Genomic DNA, 19367 nt, shown 5'->3' with positions numbered 1-19367 from the left:
CACCCCCTCTGCCCCACGGCCGGAGCAGCGCCGGCTCTGGGGTGTTGGGGAAGATGAAACAGGAAAGCCTTACAAATATGATTGTCTGGCAAAAGATTTTGAGAATATGGAAACTATAAGCGAGATTGAAATGAAAGCAAGCTATGAGATCCCTTAGTTACTGAACAACGGGAAAACAACGGTGTGGCCGCTGAAAGTAATCCCTTTTTGATGGAACAATTCCTTCTGCTTGCAGGCAGGTCCCAGGGTCAGAGCAGCCCCTACTGAAGGGGTCCACGGAGGAGTTTTTAAGGTTTAAAATGTAGCACAGTATGGTAATGTAATGATTCTTATAGGTGGTATGAAAATGCTGTAGGATTTGTATCTTGTACTAGATTGGTTAGTGAGAATCAGAATATTCAACACAGAAGATTTATTATATTGTAATGGGAACTTTGCTGTTTTAGCTCTTACCTCTCTTACTCTTGCTCTTACCTCTTGTCTCTTAGCTCTTGCCTTTGATGCTCTTACCCCTTTTACTCTCTTACGCTTTTACTCTCTTACCTTCTCATCCTCTCTCCCCCTCTCCTCTCTCGGGGCTGCTCCAGCTGTGGCTGCAGCTCCCAGCAGGGCCCTGCACCCAGGCCCTTTGCAATAAACCCCAAATCCCAGCAGGGCCCTGCACCCAGGCCCTTTGCAATAAATCCCAAATCCCAAAAGGTCCCTGCACCCAGGCCCTTTGCAATAAACCCCAAATCCCAGCAGGGCCCTGCACCCAGGCCCTTTGCAATAAACCCCAAATCCCAGCAGGGCCCTGCACCCAGGCCCTTTGCAATAAACCCCAAATCCCAGCAGAGCCCTGCACCCAGGCCCTTTGCAATAAACCCCAAATCCCAGCAGGGCCCTGCACCCAGGCCCTTTGCAATAAACCCTGTTATGTTTGCCCAATTATCCATCATAAAAAAAAACCAAACAATATTTAAGGTAGCAGCAATTTTAATTGAATAGTTTAGAAAATATATAAATAAGGGATAATTTGGTTCAAATAATAGCACATAAGCAAAAACAACCGCGGGGTACGGAGGGCAGAGTTCAATGACCCTTGCCACTTCACGTACCAGCTTGCCAAGTGAAAGTCACCCCTTATATGCCATGTGTAAATGCCATCTCCTCCCATTTTCGGTTCATCATATCTCTGTCTCCGCCCTCATTACCACCCTTATCACGCATGCGCCACCACTCGGTTTGGGGGTCACACAAGTCTTTGGGGGTCGTCACTGATGAAGGCTCAGTAGTCTTCTTCGTTGTCCTTTAATTCACCTTTGGGTTATACATGCGCACCAAGCCAGTATAATGTAAGCCAAGACTAATGTATCACTGCATCTGCATATCAAGGCAATAAGTCCCTTATAATTAGCATTTTCTTGGACCCAACCAGGTTCTTGGTCATTTTTAGCAACGGTATCTTCAGCTTGTTTCCTGTGGTCCTTGAGAACATCTGCTGGGAAGGGGGGGGTGGGTGGAGACCCTCCTTTCCCTCTCTTCTTTGGCATTACAACTTTTAGCTATTAACTATTTTATTATTCTCAAATATTAATTACTGTACCAATATTGATTACTGTTTCAATTTTTATCAGCACGAATCATACCTATTTATCACAACCCCAAGTTCCACGACCTGGCTGCAGAGATCTCTCATCTCCATGCGTCCCGACCGTGCTACCCCCATCAATCCTACACTGGGACAGGGGGAGAAACCCCCAGAGCCCCCAGCGATGGGCAGGGGGCTCGGGGATTAAGATGTACTTGTAGTTTTCTTGTTATGTCTAGGCTCTGAAGCAGGGTTTGTCATTGTTGTGAAACCAAGATTTGTCAGGACCCAGGACATCCCTCTGGCTGTCCTGAGCAGCCCAGACCCCTGCCAGGGGGCTCAGAGACCCTGGCACAGAGACCAGAATGCCCCTGTGGTTTTGATTATGACCCATGGAGCAAGTTACCAACCTTCTATGAAGATCAGCAAACCACAACAGTTTAGGTAGCATATTAGTGAAGCTATTACGGGGTGAAAAAGTAGATTTTGGGGTTTCTGGTATGGGGGTTCAGGGGGCAAGATGGAGGGAACTGTGTGTGTCCAGCTTTCTCCTTCTTCTTCTGCTGTGATGGTGGCACTTACTGATTGGTTTAGAGTAGAAGCTCACTGTCTAACATAGATGATAGCTATTGGAAAGTAACTGTAAACATTGTACACGTAGTTTGTAGTATAAAGACATAACACTGCCCCGGGGGAGGCAGAATGCCTCAGACTGTCCTGCTGAGCTCACCTTGGCAGGGCAGGAGAAAATTTTTTACAGATAAGATAAATGAAACAACCTTGAGACTGAGAAATGAAGAGCCCTGACTCCTTCTTCAAGCGCCGGGCTGGGAAAAGAGACTTTGGAACTTTTCTCGGGGTCACTCTGACCAGCCAGAGACCCTGACAAAGATTAATCAAGAATTAATACAGAAATAGATGTTCTAATCTATCCTTGCACTTCTGCTGGTCCCTAGGAAAGCTGGTGGGTGATTTCTATCTGTGTTCATATATTTAAAGCAACAACAAATAGTCCCACACTTTATATTTCATATGAAGAATTTAATGGCATCTTTACATTGTTTTCACAATCTTATAATGTGCATATTTTACTCCTTGTGAAGCTGAAATCTTTTTAAATACAAGTAATTCTACTGAAATTTTAGAAGTTTCAAAACCATTTTAACATTCTGAAAACAAAACAGTCTAAAAAGACAGGTCTAACAGCCATTAAAATGCAGGAAAAAGCAAGAGGACTTCAGGTAAAAGAACATTCATTTAACAGCTACATTTCTTCCACTAAGTATTTATGTGTTAAGAAAAACAGAGCAAATGTAAAAGAACAGAAGTTTATAAAACCAGAGTTTATAATGCCAGAAACAGCTTTGAAACAACTTTCCATGTAGTTCTATTTATTTCAAAATTTAAAATTGGCTCATTTTTGTCCCAACATTTTGAAGTATTAAACACACTGAGTATGACAGAAAAAAGCAACAAATTCCTAACCCTGAGAGAAGAACAACCGTGCAAGCAATGCCACAGCACTGGGCATTTCTGCATTTTAAGCAAAGAGCTTTACAGCATCTTTAATTTTCCTTTTCCTGTCCATTTTGGAGAGTACAGTCCAGCCTGCCTCGCGCATCCTCCTCATGGTTTTGAGTTTCAGAGCAGAGCCTGGAGATTTCACACTGCATGGAGCTGGGCTCTGGGAAGGAAAATAAAGCCATCCTTTCGTTTCTGTAAACAATCTGATTAACTGCTTGCTTTAATCTTAGGAAAGGCTAACATACCTTTTTTGGTGCTGTGGAATGTAACTGTGAAGCTTGTGGATAATCTTTGTACAAATTTTTAAATGTTTCTTCTTCCGAGACTATGCTCTATATGATTAAAAGTTGAAAGTTAAATTAAAAGTTACTTAGTCACACTATATTAAAATTACTTTTTCTTTCTGCCTAAGGATATTAAATTATGAAAAAGAAAAGTTGTCATTATGAGGCATAACAGTTCAATAAAAAGAATGTTAATTATGTACATACAACTACAATTCCAGAAAGAACCAATATATTAAAAATATACATAAATACTGGCTTGAATGTGGAAGCCCAAACTCTTTATTTCCATTCTCGGCCCCAGCAGTGAGCACAAAGAGCTGCTCAGCCCACGATTTGTTCTCTGGCTCTTACCAGGAGGTCAGTGTGCTCAGAGCTGTCTGACTGAGTGTCCAGCTGCACAAGCACTTTCTGCTTTTTCCTGCTGCTCTGCTCTGCAGGCAGGTTTGTGCTTCTTCCACTCTGCATTTTATCCCTTGGAGGAGTCTTTATAACACATGTCTGGGAAAGAAAATGTTTCTATTTTTAGATTACATTTTATGGGGTAAGTATGGAATCTAAAGCCAAACTCAGGACCCAGTTTACAGTCTGAGTGTCCAAGAATTCACCTGAGAGAAATGGTGGAACTCTGATCTTTCCATCCAGAGATGGAGCAAAGACCCAAACAAAGTGGGGTGGGGTGGAAATATCATTTTTTATATTATTTTTGTTACCAAATGAGGAGAATGAAGGGGAAGCTATGGAAGAGCTGAGTTTCATGGCACATTGTATTTAAGTTCTCCATGCTTATCTGCAGAAATCCAGGTTATTCTGAACTGCAGCCACTACATTGGACTCTATCAAACATCAAAGAAAATGGGAACAAACAAAACTGCAGGAAAAGGCTTTCAAAGAAAGATTGGTAGCTACATCAAGATTGGTGTTTCTTAAAATAGTCTTTTCACTAGAAGTGAAACTGAGAAGCATTGAATGGTCCAGTGCAGTCCTTTTTTAGACAGAAAACATCAAAATGGTGCTGGATTCCATTGTTCCAATGTGAAAACCACAAGTGAACTTCTGACAGGGAAGAAGGGTCAGTTCTGCAGTCAGGACTACTTTGATACTTTGACCATTTTTACAGCTGTATCAGCTTTTTTCTCTTCCATAGAGGAAAAGTGCCTTTACAAATGGACACTTTTAAGACTAAGTAAATCAGTTCTAGAGACATAAAAAAATCAACAACTGAGCAAGAAAAATTACACACTGGGAGCCCTTCCAGAAACTGCTGTCTCATATCTCCATGGAATGGTGTGACCCTTTAAAATCCCTTCTTATCCCAGGAGGAAAAAAAATAATCTACAGAGAAGTAAGAAATACAGGCAGAAAAATGCAACAAGAAAAATTCACTGTTAGGAGTTACAAAACTTCAATGTTGGACTGCCCAAGGGGCTTCCTGTACTGAAGAAGACTTTTTTTTTTTTTTTTTTCAGGAATATAATTTGGAGAGTTTCTATTTTTTACATGAATAGATTCACTGCATAGATCTAAACAAGGTTTAGGAGTCCCAGGAACATCAATTTGTATTTTCTATAATTTAAAATTTTAAGTCTAAAGCATTCTACTGTCTTTTGTTGAATGGAAATAAATTATCATGGCACTTCAATTGATTCTACACATATAAATACTACCAAATTCTAAAAGCAATTAAAAAGTTAAAGTTACCTTGTGTTTCTTTTCACTTTCAGGAATCACACTGCCAGAGTGCTCTTTTACAAGATTCTCCTACAAAAGAGTTATGTGACAGCAAGGAAATATTGATTTGAATTCAGTTGTTAAAAATCTTCTTGGTCTAATTACAGAGCACAGTCTATAATCACAGACTGCTACAAAGTTCACACAAAAATATGACCAGGTTTGGTACAACCCCAGCATTCAAAAGTCACTGAAAAACCCCTTCAGTTTAGGGAACTTTTTTGCTTTAGCTAGTTAAAATTAACTAAAATCAAGGAGAGTTTTGTTTTGTTGTTTGTTTATTTATATGTAATCTATAATCACAGACTGTTACAAAGTTCACACAAATCTATGACCAGATTTAGCACAACCCCAGCATTCCAAAGTCACTGTTTTTCTGTTCAGTTTCATTTCTTACCCAACTCCTCCCACAGCACAAGCCCAGGCCACACCTCTCACCCCCACTGCTCAGGGTATAAAAAACTCCACCTTTTCTTCCATTTCTGCTCTCAGCTGTTCCTTAAGGGAGGACAGTTCCCTTTTCAAACATGACAGCTCATTTTCCTACAAACCGTTAAACAAAGGACAGGGTTAACTCTGCACAGCCCAGAAAAAGGAAAACAGTCCCAAGTGAGGCAGTAATTAACAGGGACACTCATTAGATACACAAGATAATTCTATTTGCTTTTCAGCCCTATACTTGAAGCTTTGCTTTAGCTTGTTTAACAAAGACTGAAGCACTGTAAGAAACAGGTACTTGATCAGAAGTGTTCAAGGTAATACCTTAAAACCCTTGGGAGAGCAGGGGTGAGAGGGCACAATAGAACAGGGGTGAGAGGGCACAATCTAAATATTGAAAACAAAAGTTTCCTATTCAAAGTGCGGAGTCAGAACACGACCCACTACCTGGAGAAGCAGACACAAACACACTGCCACTCCAATTTATTTTTAGAAACATTTGGAGTTTTTAGCGCCCAGAATAAGATCTGTTGCAGCAGGTTGGGTGGGACTGCTGCGGGTAAAAATTAAAAGCACACTGGAAGAGTTCCCAGAGAATGTCTCTGGTGGGAAAGACCCCAGAGCACAGCAGGAAAAAGAAACTCTCTAAGCAAACTGAAAAAAGATTTTTAGAAGTCACAAACTGACCGAAGATCACATCTTTTGTCTCTCTGTGCTGTCGGTGGGCAAGAGGGAGGGATTGCAATAAAAGGTGTTTTAAGGATTTTTTAAAATTCTTATTACTCACTTTTAATTCTATTAATAATTTTTTTATACTATTTTTTTTTGAATCTGCTTTACCCTCAAAGTGTTTTTCTCCTAATCCTTATCTCAACTCAGTCCTTGAATTTTTCTTTCCCCTCCTCTGCTCAACAATAGCAGAGAAAAATGAGTGAATGTTTTTTTTGTGTGTGCCTGCACTTAGCCAGTATAAAACCACTACACAAGGACATCAGCCCCTTCACTGAATTATTGACCATTGCAAAGTGCTCCTTACCAGTGCCCTTTCTGATGAGAACTGCTTTTGCTGTTTCATTTTATATACTTTTAACTCTGCATCTTTTTCTTCAACCATTTTATCATATTCATTCTGTGGTAAAAAAACCAAACCAACAACAAACTCAAAACATGTGACTAAATGTTGCAATATAGAGTTATCCAGTCTTAAAACATCATTTTTTCAAACCAGGCTCTTAAGATTCATTAAGAAAAGATTCATTGATGCTTCTGCAGAAACTGTAAAACAGGAAATGCTCAATTCAAGTATTATTTTGTGGACTGGCAGAGAGTGCTTTATTTCTGTGCAGCAATATGTGCTCAGCACTAAGAGCCAGCTGTGCCATCTTTATTAATGTAGCTGCTAAAGATATTGCAAAATGAGGAATAGAAAGGTAAACTAAAATGTGTCAGGCTAAACTGCTGACAGTCACTAGGTAACCTCTGAGAAAGAGGCCAAACTGATACTGAAAAATATTGCATTCAGATGGTATCAAAGGAAGCCTGAATTGAAAAAAAAATCTAAAAATCCCAGAAGTTTAGATGAATGGAATGTATCTGCCCATAGGAATGTGTTCATATTCTTCAAATGAATTTGATTTTAGATGATGCAAAGTCCAGCATGTGTTCATCTTCCTTTTCCCAGACTCAGGCCTGTTTCTGCTTTTGAAAGGTCATTAACGTGGTGTCACAAGTTATAAACATGGTATTGACATGGTATCACCCATTGCAAACCACAGCAAGCAGGAAAATCTCTGACCTTGTGCTTTTCCATCAGTGCCACCATCTCAGTTATCTTGTGCTGACATCTGGCATCAGTTTCTCTCTGTATCATTGCAGTTTCATCACAAAACAACCTCATCTTTTCTACCTGTCAGTAATAAATTGCATTTCATTCATCAACATAACAATATATTTCTTTTAAATCTCAATTTCTTCTTCCCCCTGTGGGTGCAAAGTTTGCAGTCCCACTTGGGCTTTATTTGCTTTTAAGATCCCTTTCAAATCCCTCATCTTTTCTGCAGATTGTTAAAATGGGCAAGATCAAAGGTACAGCCATGGCAGGCAAGCTCACTGCAAACCAAAAGGCCATTTCAAGCACTCTGCCCTAACATTTCTTAGCATTGCCATAAAAAAAGTGTGGGCGGAAAAATCCTAATATGGGAGAAGTTATAATCTAATTTAATTGTGCTGACTTTATACCAAGGGTGGAATTTCTTTAAACTATATCTTGAAAGAAAGAATTTTTAATGGAGTTCTCATTGTCAAAGACATATTCAAATATTTCAACCTAAGCACCTAATGTACTAAAGCTTTGCTCACAGGCATACAAAACAAGTTCCATTTATGTTGATAAGACTGAAATATGAGCAAGGACTCTGGATATTAAAGCTTCAGAACAACATTTTAAACTAAAAAAAAATAAATTGCAGTAAAAATTAACACCTCTCACCTCTTCACGAAGTTTATTTTCATTTACTTTTCTTGTTTCTATGTCTTTTTGATAGATGTCAACTTCTTCCTTATGTTGCTTGTTCATATTTTCCATCTCTAACTGCAATTTATTCACCTTTGGAGAAAGCAGAATTGCTGCTGTTATTTGTTTAGGAATTACTATGTTGATTATTTTTTCTTACCTCTTATTTTTGAGCACAAACACTGTTACTTTTCAGGTATATGATTCAAGTGTTTCCTATTGAAAAGTTCAGGGTTTTTTTTAATAAAGAGTTGAACTTTGGCCTGAAGTGAGTTAGAAAATACTCAAAGGAAAAATGGCAACAGCACAATGGGGAAGACTGCCCTAAGCAGTCACCCTAAATGCTGTGAATGCCTTGGAAAAAAAACAAATAGAGATGGAGATTTTATTCCCTCTCTTGTAAATCTGTATCAGATTTTCACAGGTTTTATGGTACATTTTCTCCCAGCTGTGCATTTTCACTACAGTTTTTCCTTTTAAGTTTTTCATATGAATATCCTCAAAAAAGTCCACTTTTCTTCAAGTGCAGTACCCAAAGCTGGACACAATATTCCCATCAGAGGGATTGCCACTGAAGAACACATTTAAAGAACAGCCTAAAAAGAGTAATATATTTATATATATATTTCTATTAAATGCTTTTCTGTTACAATGAGGTTGCTGAACCCTGTTCAGTCCACTATCAACAAAAGAAAAAAAAAGGGAACAGATTGGAAACATCATTAATTGCAATGTGAATCCATCTCTTAAATGTCCAATAGTCAGTGCCCAATGATTAAAAATGGAAGCATCTTCTAAAAACTATGAGCTCATTCCTGCAAAGTCTGGATCCTAGATCCATAAACCACCTCAGAATGTATAACAAGTATTATCATTACCTACACTGGAAGTTAAAAACACTCACCTCATCTTCTACACGATGTTATTTAAACCTACCTTCCCTTCATAAGTATTGCTTTTCTTGCTTTCTGCAGTAATTTTCTTTTTCAGCACCTTGTTCTGTTGAAATTAAACAAAACAAGCATTGTACCTTAATAAGTTAATAGAATTATGTCATGGTTTAACTGCATCAAGAAATTCCAGCTTTCATCAGGCAAATAACTCTTTGTTGTGCAGCTCAGGTTCCAGAACAATTCTTCAAACAAATGAATGTTCAGCTAATTTCTGTGATAATTACTGTTTCTTCATGACCTTAAGAAGGGCTCCTCCTGAGCAGCAGCAAGGAATAACAAATGAGGTGCAGAATGGAAATTAAAACTAAGATGCCGCTGACAGAAGGTGTCAAGATGTCATGACCAAAAATACAAGTTATTTATTTTTACAGTGAAGTTACTACAGTTTGTGCCAGTGCAGAATTCTTTTCTACTAGTGGTAACTGAGATACTCATACACGTACATAAATAACACTATGCACTAAACGAAAAAGAGTAGAAGTTTATTAAAGATATTATTTTTGTAATTGCTCTTTTCAAATTAAGGCTCATTTAACAAATCAAGTGTTCCCTAAGATGACTCTCTAATTTGCTCAGGGTTAGGATAAGAAAGGAAAATGTTTAAGTTACATAGGTGTATCTAAAGACATCACAGCAGACCCAAATCTGATGAAAAGGCAACCCAAAGTATAATGTGTTTATGTATTTGTGACATTTAAAATCTCTACACACCTCCTGCTGCAACTCTTCAATGCATTTGGTTTTATTTTCCATCTGTTTCTTTAAATTATTCATCTGAAAGAGATATTTCAGACATGAATTAGTAAGTTCTACAAATGACTCCCTGTGTGAGCAATTCCTGTAGATGTTCTCAAACCTGCCCTTGCACCAGTCTGGTTTGTTCCAATGGGACTGAAACACCAGCTGCCGTGTCAGAATAATCAGAGTTTTAGCCATAAAGTACCACAAGATGTTGATTAATAGCAGTGAACCAGTTCCTTAGTGGTTATGGAGTTAAGAAAGAAGAAGAAAAAACCCCAAGATCTTCACAATTTAAAAAGTGCACTTGTATGAAGTTCCCTACATCCATGAAAAAATAAATTTTCCCAATTATTTTCTAGAATCTTCAATGGCTTTTCCTTTCTTGAAATTTCATTTTCAGTTCTCTTAACCTGAAATTAAATTGTAAATCATTGACTTTTACAATGAAATATTGAAATTTGCTAAAAACCCCAGGTTGCTTTAAACCAATAGAAAGAAAAGTAAAAATGTTTGAATCTATTTCAGCTCAAACTCACACTACATATAAAAAGCTAATCCAGAGCCCATCCATCACTGAGTGGGTATATGAAAAAACAGAAAAGCAGGTTCTCTGTTTGCCTGAAAACAAATAAATCTTTAATATTAAACTTCCAGCACAGAGTGAACATCCCAGTGACTGTGCTTGTCTTTTGAAATACCAGGGCTCACATGGGGACACACAAGGGCACAGCTGGCAGCAGCTGGGAAAGAAGAAACCTCTGGCAGAGATCACATCCCCCAGGCAGAGCTTTGCAGAAAAAATCCCAACAAAGATTTTACATTGAATGCTGCCCTGCAGGTTCTGTAAGATATTTTCATGACACAGGACATACATTTTCTTCTCTTTCATCCAGTGTACTTTTCATCTCTTCACCTGTCTTTGCCATTTTCTCCTTCAAAGACTCCAGTTCATTTCTAAGTGCCAAATTAACAAGCATTAGTAAATATTTCCTTATTGCCTTTAACTTATTTTCAGTACTTCTAATAAACCCATATTTTATTTTCTGAAAAGAGCTGCTAATGTTGATGGGAACTTCACATAAGCTGTTCAATGAAAATGTTCTTAAAATGCAGCAACAGGCCCAGTAAGTCAATATGTGAACTGTCCATACTTCTTGTAAGTAGGAAAAGATGTTCCAGGAACCCAAGGAAAATACATCCTGACCTGGACTATTGCAATGCAGCTGTGAAACATGGGAGCTGCCTGTCTGTTGAACTGGGGATACAGAGAGTAACTCTGATCCAGTTTTGCCTTGTCACATTTCATCCATAACCTTCAGCTTCCATTTGAATTTCCTTCACACCTGAGATGTCTAATGCAAAACAAGACAGCTCCTACTATGGAATACAAAATGATGGCAAACATTGTTCCTGCAGCAATTGGTATTTCTATCTGAGAAAATTTCTACTTGGCCAACAGCAATTCTGAATAGTTTCTGTTTAGCTGTGTAATCTAAAAAAACATTAATCAAAAAATCCCAGAAAGCAACATTTGAACACAACTAACTATTTGAGTCTACTTCCTTTAGCAATATCAGTTATTAATATTTGGTTTTACTTGCCTTAGCTGGCTATTTGCCTCTTCTAGATTTTCAACTAACTGCTTTGTATTGTCTTCTTTTTTCTTACTATCCTAAATAAAGACCCATGTGTCAGCAAAGAAATAAAATTCAAAGTGACTTCTTAAAAAATTCAAAGCCATCCAAAGCACACAGACCTGCCTTGTTCACAAGTGTAAATACACTTCCTTTCCAATTCAAACACAAAAAAATTTGCTCAGGTACTCTACAGATCCAAGTCATGTTGCAGCTCATCATCTAATTTGTAAAACTGAGTCATTTGCCAAATTGAGTATTGTCCTTTCAAGAAAGCTGGAAGTTTACAACTTGCCTCTTGTTGTTCTTGCAGCTTCTGGAGTTCTGCAGCCACAGCATTTTTCTCTTGTGCTGTTTGTTCTTTCTCTAGTGAAAGCTTACTGAGATACACTGTTAGCTGTTCATTCTTTAACCTAATTTAAAACAAATGGCCAAGAGGAATAAGAAGATGCATTTTGAAATCTCCTTTTAAATTAAAAAAACCCATTATCAAGTGTTATTCCATGCTGAAAGAAGTCCAGGCCTTTATCTACAAATATAAGCTTTGCAGCAGAGTCAGAGAGATGTACGAAGGTGCCAGAAGAAGGAAAGAAAATCAGAGCCAACTTTTATATATATATATAATGGTTAGTGAAGATTATGTATTTTAAAGCAAGATTAACAATGAATTCAGAAACTTTCTCTTCTTGTTAAATAAGTGAAAGAACAACTACATATGCCATAGAATACACATAAATAGAAAAGTGGAATTTAGAAATGTAAGTATATAATTAATGGCATATATGTGGTTCAAAATTTCCATTAGAAAACAATCATAGTTCATTTCACTGTGGATTAAAGCAACTTCTATATTACACCAAAACTAATTCAATGTTATATTTTCAAAATGGTCATACGCCTCTTGTTCAAGATCTGTTTTCAGAGTCACAAGCTGCTTTAAATAATCTTGTTCCTTCTCAGCTGTTCTTGTCAGCTGTGCTTTCAAACCGTGGAATTCTTTCTGCAAAATGAAAAGGAAGAGTTTTGAGTTCCCATGTGCAAACTCCAACTGCTGGAGGTCATCAGACATGAACTAAGAGCACAAGGCTTTCAGAAGAACCCAACAACATCCATGCCATGGATTATCCAGATTGGATCTTTCCAGTCTCTGCTGGGATCTGGAAGTGGTGTGAGATAGTGAACTGTGACACCAGTGCTGTTCATGTCTGTCCTCTGCTGTGAGTTTCATTACCTGGGCTGCAAAATTAGGGTGGGACCCTGCTCTGGGTGCTGTTTCTTATGTATAAACTTGTATCCAAGTCATGATGTGTAACTTCACTATTTCTAAAAACATGTAACTGTTGCCTTTCTTCAGACCTCTCTCATTTGGAGAGCATTTTCATTTCTCTCTCCAAATGTTTCTCTCTCTGCAAATTTTCTGTACTAGCCTCAAGATTCTTCTTCAGTAAAAGTGCTCCAATTTGCCCATTTTAGAAAATGAGTGAAACTCAGTTCAGAACACTCAATGCACAGATTATAACAACAAGCAGACACAGTAAAATGCACACCTGATTTCACACTATCTTAACTTTAGTTGATATGGATTCTTGTTAGGCTTGTAAATATAAAATCATAATGAAAATAAACCTCTGTTAAGAGTGTATTTCATATAGCTTAGACTTCTGTGACAGAAAATGGGCCTGTGTCACAGCACAGCAGGGTTCACAGAGGCCAGAGCTAATTACCTTCCTGGAAGGAAGAAAAAATGGGAAAACTTTATATCCAGAGGGAGTGGCATTTGAATGGGCATGAACAAAGAAGGAAATAACCAAAAACCTTGAGAAGGAAAACCAAAAACATGGGAGACAAGAAAAACCAAAAGCACAGGAGACAAGAAAAACAGAGGCAATAAAGAATTCTTCAAAGAAAACACTGAAATTGTGTGTGAGAAAGTTTAGTAGAAATGTTAAGGCAGACTAGATGGAGTTTATTTATGGCATTTAAGATACTTACAAAGCAAGAGGAATTTCATATGAAGAGCAAATGCCATGGGATTAATAAAATGAACATTTACCAGAGTTTCTGACAGCTCTTCAAGTTGCACTTCTTTATCACATTTCACTTTAGTCATCTCTTCTACAGCACATGAAATGTAAAATGAGTGGAACAGAAATGATTTTTCATATTTAGCAGGCAGTATAAAACATTTCCCCTTTTGCAATACCCAGTTCTCAAAACTTGTTGGATTAAGTTAAGAAACTGAAAAGCTCATTTATGACTTAATCTAAATGTAGACTTGAGAAAATGATTCAGACATTAGCAAATCTATATCTGAAGAGAAACTGAATATTTATCTTAAATAAAATTTAGAGCCTATTATGTTTTCCACAAATATAGCTTCAAGTAAACCATGGACTGTAAGACTAGAGTATTCTCCAAGTATTGATGCACCTGCATTGTTCCAGAAAAAAAATATGAACTGCTGAAGGTATCACATAGATATGCTGGGAAAGGAAACCAGTTGTTACTAACTTCTAAATGGTTTCTATGTGCACATTCACAATTCTGGGATTTTTTGCAAGTTCTCAACAGCAAGGCAGAGCTCTTACTCTGGGGACTATGGAGCACATCCCTAGAAAGCACAGGATGTCAAATTGATGATATTTAAAGACAACCCCTGCCAGCATCATTGCACTTCCAGCATGGGGAGGGTCACAGAAACCTCCATGGGAGGTTTTATCTCTGCTGCACAAGTCACTCCTGGCACCTGCAGTGCTGCTGCTCTGAGCTGCAAACCAAAATTACCTCCAGAGGAATTCATGCATGAATGGTCTGACAATTGGAGCTGTGCACAGCACTGCCCTGTGGCTGCTGCCAGCACCAATGACCCCCAAAGAAAAGGGATCAGCTGAGTAAAAATAAATCCAGGCATTCCTGACAGGTACAGGCACTGTAAAATCATTTCTCCAGCTACTAGAGACGGTCCATTTCCAGAAAAGAGCAGAAAACATTTTTATTACTGCCCAGCTCATTTTCTGCCTTTCTACAAGCCTTACCCAGTTCAGCAGATTTATTCTGGAGCTCCAAGATAAGCAGCTTTGAATCATCTTCAGATTTCTTTAATCTAAGGAAATGGTAAATGAAAAATCCCAAATGTAGGGTACAAAGCACCCCCAAACTTACAGGACAATAAGACAAAGTCTTAGCACAAGCACTTTAAGAACATTTATCTTTCAACAGGCAGGTGATAGATCTGCCTGCAACACACATCAAATTTCACTTTTAAAACCTCAGAACAGTAGACATAAAAGTAAACAAATATATACCTACAGAAATCTGTATTTCTTAAAGACAGAATTATGAAAGTTGGAGGAGGCAAAAGATTACTTTTTATACAGTATCAACTATCACAAACAAAAAAAAGACATTAAATTCTCTGCATTTAGACCACTGTGTGAAAAAAATTTCAGCTTCATTTCCAATTGTTATTGATTTCGTCATAGACTGCAACCGGTAAGATCACTCTTGGAATTTAAACTCATTAATTTACCTATTTTGTTCTTCTTGCAGCAAGCTTTTCAAATTGGCAACAGAAGTCTCAAACTCCTCTGTCAGGGCTGCAAGCAAAGCCTTCATTTTTTTACATTCTTCCTCCTGCTCTTCCTTTTCTCCAGTGACCTGAATTAATGTTTTCACTGTAGTCTGGAATTCAGTTTCCAAGTTCTTTTGAGTAACCTTCAAGACATGATATCATTTCTAAACATGTTTTGCAACAAAGAGCTACAGCTGTTTCATGTCTAAAGTATCCATAATTACTTATGCAAATACTCATCTAGTCTATTTGTACTGTAAAACTATAAGCAAGGGGTACCTCTGCCTTTTGCAATGAAATTTTAGCCTCTTCCAGCTCTGCCCTCAAATGTTCTTTACTGCCCTGGGATTCCTTTAACATTTCTTCATTATGTACTAAAAAAAAAAAAAGTTTATATTTTTAAAATAGGAAATTTACTAAAAAATGCTGCTAAAAATGGAAAATTACATACATTTAAAGAATTTAACAGAGACCAATAGTACTGACATCATATACTATAAAGTAATATATCAAATTTGAATATAGATGGCTTAAAAATATTGAAAATCAAGTTCTGAAAAGTGTCCTCAGAGACATCTGCCTGACTGTACATTTGCAAAACTGAAGCAACATATTTTCCCCTTGCAATTTTCAAGAGCTCTCACTGCTTGACTCACCCTAAAAACTGCCCTGCCAGTCCTGCTCCCACATGAGCAGCTCCTGCTCCAAACCAAAATAAGGCCTTCAAGGCCCCAAAATTCTGCTGCCAACCAGCAACAGAATAAGACTATCATGGCCCTGTTTCCTATGCTTCTATAAACAATTACATCTAATAAATAAACAATCATAAACAATTACATTTCAATTCTAGAAACAATTACATTTAAACACAGCAGGCAGAACTCTTACATTTTGCTTCCATTAAGTCAGCAATCTTATTTTGTGACATCTGCAGCTGAGCCTTGATGTCTTTTATGACATCATCTTTTTCATCTCTCTGTATGGTAAGAGCTGAAATCTAGAAAAATGCAAGAAATATCATCATGAAGTCTGGACAAGGGACAGATATTAATTTTCATTTGTACCCAGGTATGATAAGCAGACATTTTGCTGTCATTCAAGATAGATAGATTGATAGATAGATAGACAGACAGATAGATAGATAATATTTGTCTAGATATAATCTTAGCCAAATATTGATCAAGTCACATTACTCTAAACAAAAAAGTTCTCCAATTCAAAATCAAACCATAAATTCCAGTAGACTAAAGGGACTGAAACACCACTAAACTTAGAAGAATTTGACTTAAATGCAGCTTCAGATGTTATTTTGTCTTTTTTACTAATACCCAGAAACACTTCTTGGCTCTTGCATTGCCCCATTAGTTCCAAATAAAGCTCTACATCTTAGATGGTAAAATGAGCAAATCTGCTTTTCCTTTTGACTGACTTCCAGTCTGCATTCTTTTTCAAACTTGTCTACTTTTTCTGCTTCTTCTTTTACTTTGGAGATACAGTAACATCCATAGTTAACATTCTAGCTTAAATAAACTCCAAGCTCAATACAACTTCCAGTTTAAGGTTGCCTGGAATTGTACAGCTGTACCATTTGTTTCCCAAGAGTAATTGTTGACGCAATGTTTGATTTTATAATGAAAATACAAACAGAAAAGAGCATGTGAGAATGAAACAGGAACATAGCAGGCTATACATACAGAGAGAGAGCATTTAGCTAAAGTTTCTGTAGCTATACACTCGTGCATTATCATTTAAATAAACAAACTATGGGAAGTAAGTATTGATCTCTAGACTGTACTTCACAGACAAAACTTCAATTTTGAGTGACTGTTTGAGAAATAAAGTTCCAGCTTTGGCCCAGTGGAACAGCAACAGAAGGGGCCAGGCAGTGACCAAAGGCAGCAGGAATAAAAGAAGGGTCCCACTGTCTCAGTGTGAGCTGCTCACCATTCCAACACTTCACATCTGGCTGCCCTGACACTTCATGTGTAACACAAGCTATGAAGTACAAAACTGAGCCAGCTGCATAAACTCAATAAACAGAATTCTCACATTTGAAACTCATTTCCAATCTGTCGTTCTCTGCTTGCACACGAAGCTCTTCAAATGCCACCGTCATTCTCTAAAAACAAAATTTAATATTTGAAGTTCAATACTGGAAACCCTGGAACTTCTCCAGGGGCTGCTGCCCACCTCAGCCATTCTGAGGAACCAGCAGGGAGGTGAAACAGAGCCCAGAAAGAAGCCAGAAGCTGTGCCAGTGACCCAGCACTAAGCACACATCACCCAGATCACAGGGATCTACATCCCACACACTGCTGCACCTTCTCCATTGAATGTGCTTTATAGAACGCAAAAATCACTCTTGAAAAGGGATTGAAAACCCAACTTCATGTATCACACATGACATGACACCCACACATGATGGACACAAACAGTATCCCAACATAAACATGGAACTCAGCTCAGCTCACATAACTCACATTCCTTTCATCAAGCTTGCTCACTTACTTCTACGTTGCTGTGAAGTTCCTCATACAATTGTATTGTTGCTTCCTTTTCCTGTTCATCTATCAAAGCAAGAACATATAAGAAAGCTTTTCTTTTGAACAAGAATGCCAGCTGCCCAAGTCATAATTTTTAATCAGCATAATGAATTAACAAAGGAATTATCAGCTCCATTCTTACTAAATAAGTCATTATGAAACATGGTGCCAAAAGTTACAGAATCTAGGGAAAATGTGTATTTCATTGAAACATTAAGCAAGCTCAGCTTTTAAATTTCCTTCCTAAGATATTTTGTTCTGTGAAAAGTGTAATTCTGGATCAGTTTATGCAACCATATTAATTATTATAGTATTAATGCTGTTGAATAATAACGTATCAAAACTGTTAGTATTTATAAACTGTAATCTAGGGTTTAGCACTTAATTTCTTCCTATCAGCAGATGCTGATAGAGCATCTGAACTGTCATTACAAAATTGCAACACTATATTGCAACAATATTTTCCTTCTTTCCTTTCACTTTTGTAATTGATACTATTTTTTCCTAAGAAAACAATTAAAAAGAGAACAGTAAAAGAAACAGCTATCAAAAAAGAACAGTACATCTATATACAAGGATTTCTAGAATTAAGGCTAAAAAGAAATAGACACTTCTTAAGTATCCAGGATCAAGTTAGTAAAATTATAATGATTATAATAACAATTCTAAATTGCATATAAAGTAAAATTCCCAATCAATAATATATTTTTAAACCTCAAGAATTTACACTTCATTAATTTATCCAACTGTCTTGGCTTGTTCAGTTTCATGAGAAGAATTCCAGTTACTCATTATACCTTGGGGTTCAGACCTTTTTTCCCCACAAATGTGTGATGGCTGAAAACAGGAAAGGTCAGCTCTGGAAATTTGTTACAGAGTGCTGGGAATTCAGAGTAGATTCTACTGCCTAAAACCAGGCATGAAGTGTCACTTCTCATGTCTGAATACATTCCCAGAGTGTGGCTGGGACTGCAAAGCTTCAATGGGCTGAGCAGCCTTGGGGAGCCCTGCCCTGCCCTGCAGTGGCTCCAGTGCCAGTCGGGGCTGTGGGCACTGCCTCAAACCTGGAGCACTGTTTGGGCACCCAAGGAGCTCCCAGGCTGGCAACCTTGCAGCAAACAATCTCACTGCCTTCAAAAACCCTCTGCATTCAGCATTACAAACCACAAATCTGTTAGACCTGGGGCTTCACTTCCAATTTTGTGAGCCACTTAAAATTCACTTCTCATTCTGAGAGCCACATCCAGTCGATCTCAACTGTAGAACTTTTCTGAACAGCACGAGAAATTTCTTCTTCTTGCTTCTGTTTGTGAATTCAGATCAAGCTAGAAGTACATTTATCTGATAAATAAAAACTAAAAAAGCATTTACATTTGCTGGTCTTCTCTGTGAAGCGAGTACAGGTTTCCTTGAGCAGATTACACAGATGCCTCGAAGCAGCAGCTCTAAAGGAGGGAAAAATATCATGTTTGCACAGGAGTGCACAGTGCTTTGTGCACCTAAGGAGTAACAATGGAAATGACCTTCAAAATTTAACAGCTACATAAAACTGCCCACATGGAAACTGATTATTTCCACCACAAAAAAATATCCTTGGTTCTATTACTTACTCTTTCAAGAGATCTTTATTTTCACATATCTCATCTTCCAGTTTCAAATGGAGTTTCTCATTTTCAAACTGATTTCATGGGGAACAGATGCAAAAAGACACTGTTATTGAAAAATATATTAGAAATGCACTTGAACTTCTCAAATCCCTCATGAAAAAGTCACTTGGGGCATCAGTAGACAGAAGTCTGTTTTATCTGGTATTACATGCTGAGTCATCTTTTGCATGAAAGATACAATAATTAATGAACAACAATT

The sequence above is a fragment of the Melozone crissalis genome, unplaced genomic scaffold (assembly GCF_028551555.1).
Source record: "Melozone crissalis strain CALT ecotype California unplaced genomic scaffold, PUWL_Pcris_2 ptg000003l_1, whole genome shotgun sequence".
NCBI lineage: Eukaryota > Metazoa > Chordata > Aves > Passeriformes > Passerellidae > Melozone > Melozone crissalis.
The sequence above is the reverse complement of the archived record's forward strand: the minus strand, read 5'-3'. Positions refer to the sequence as shown.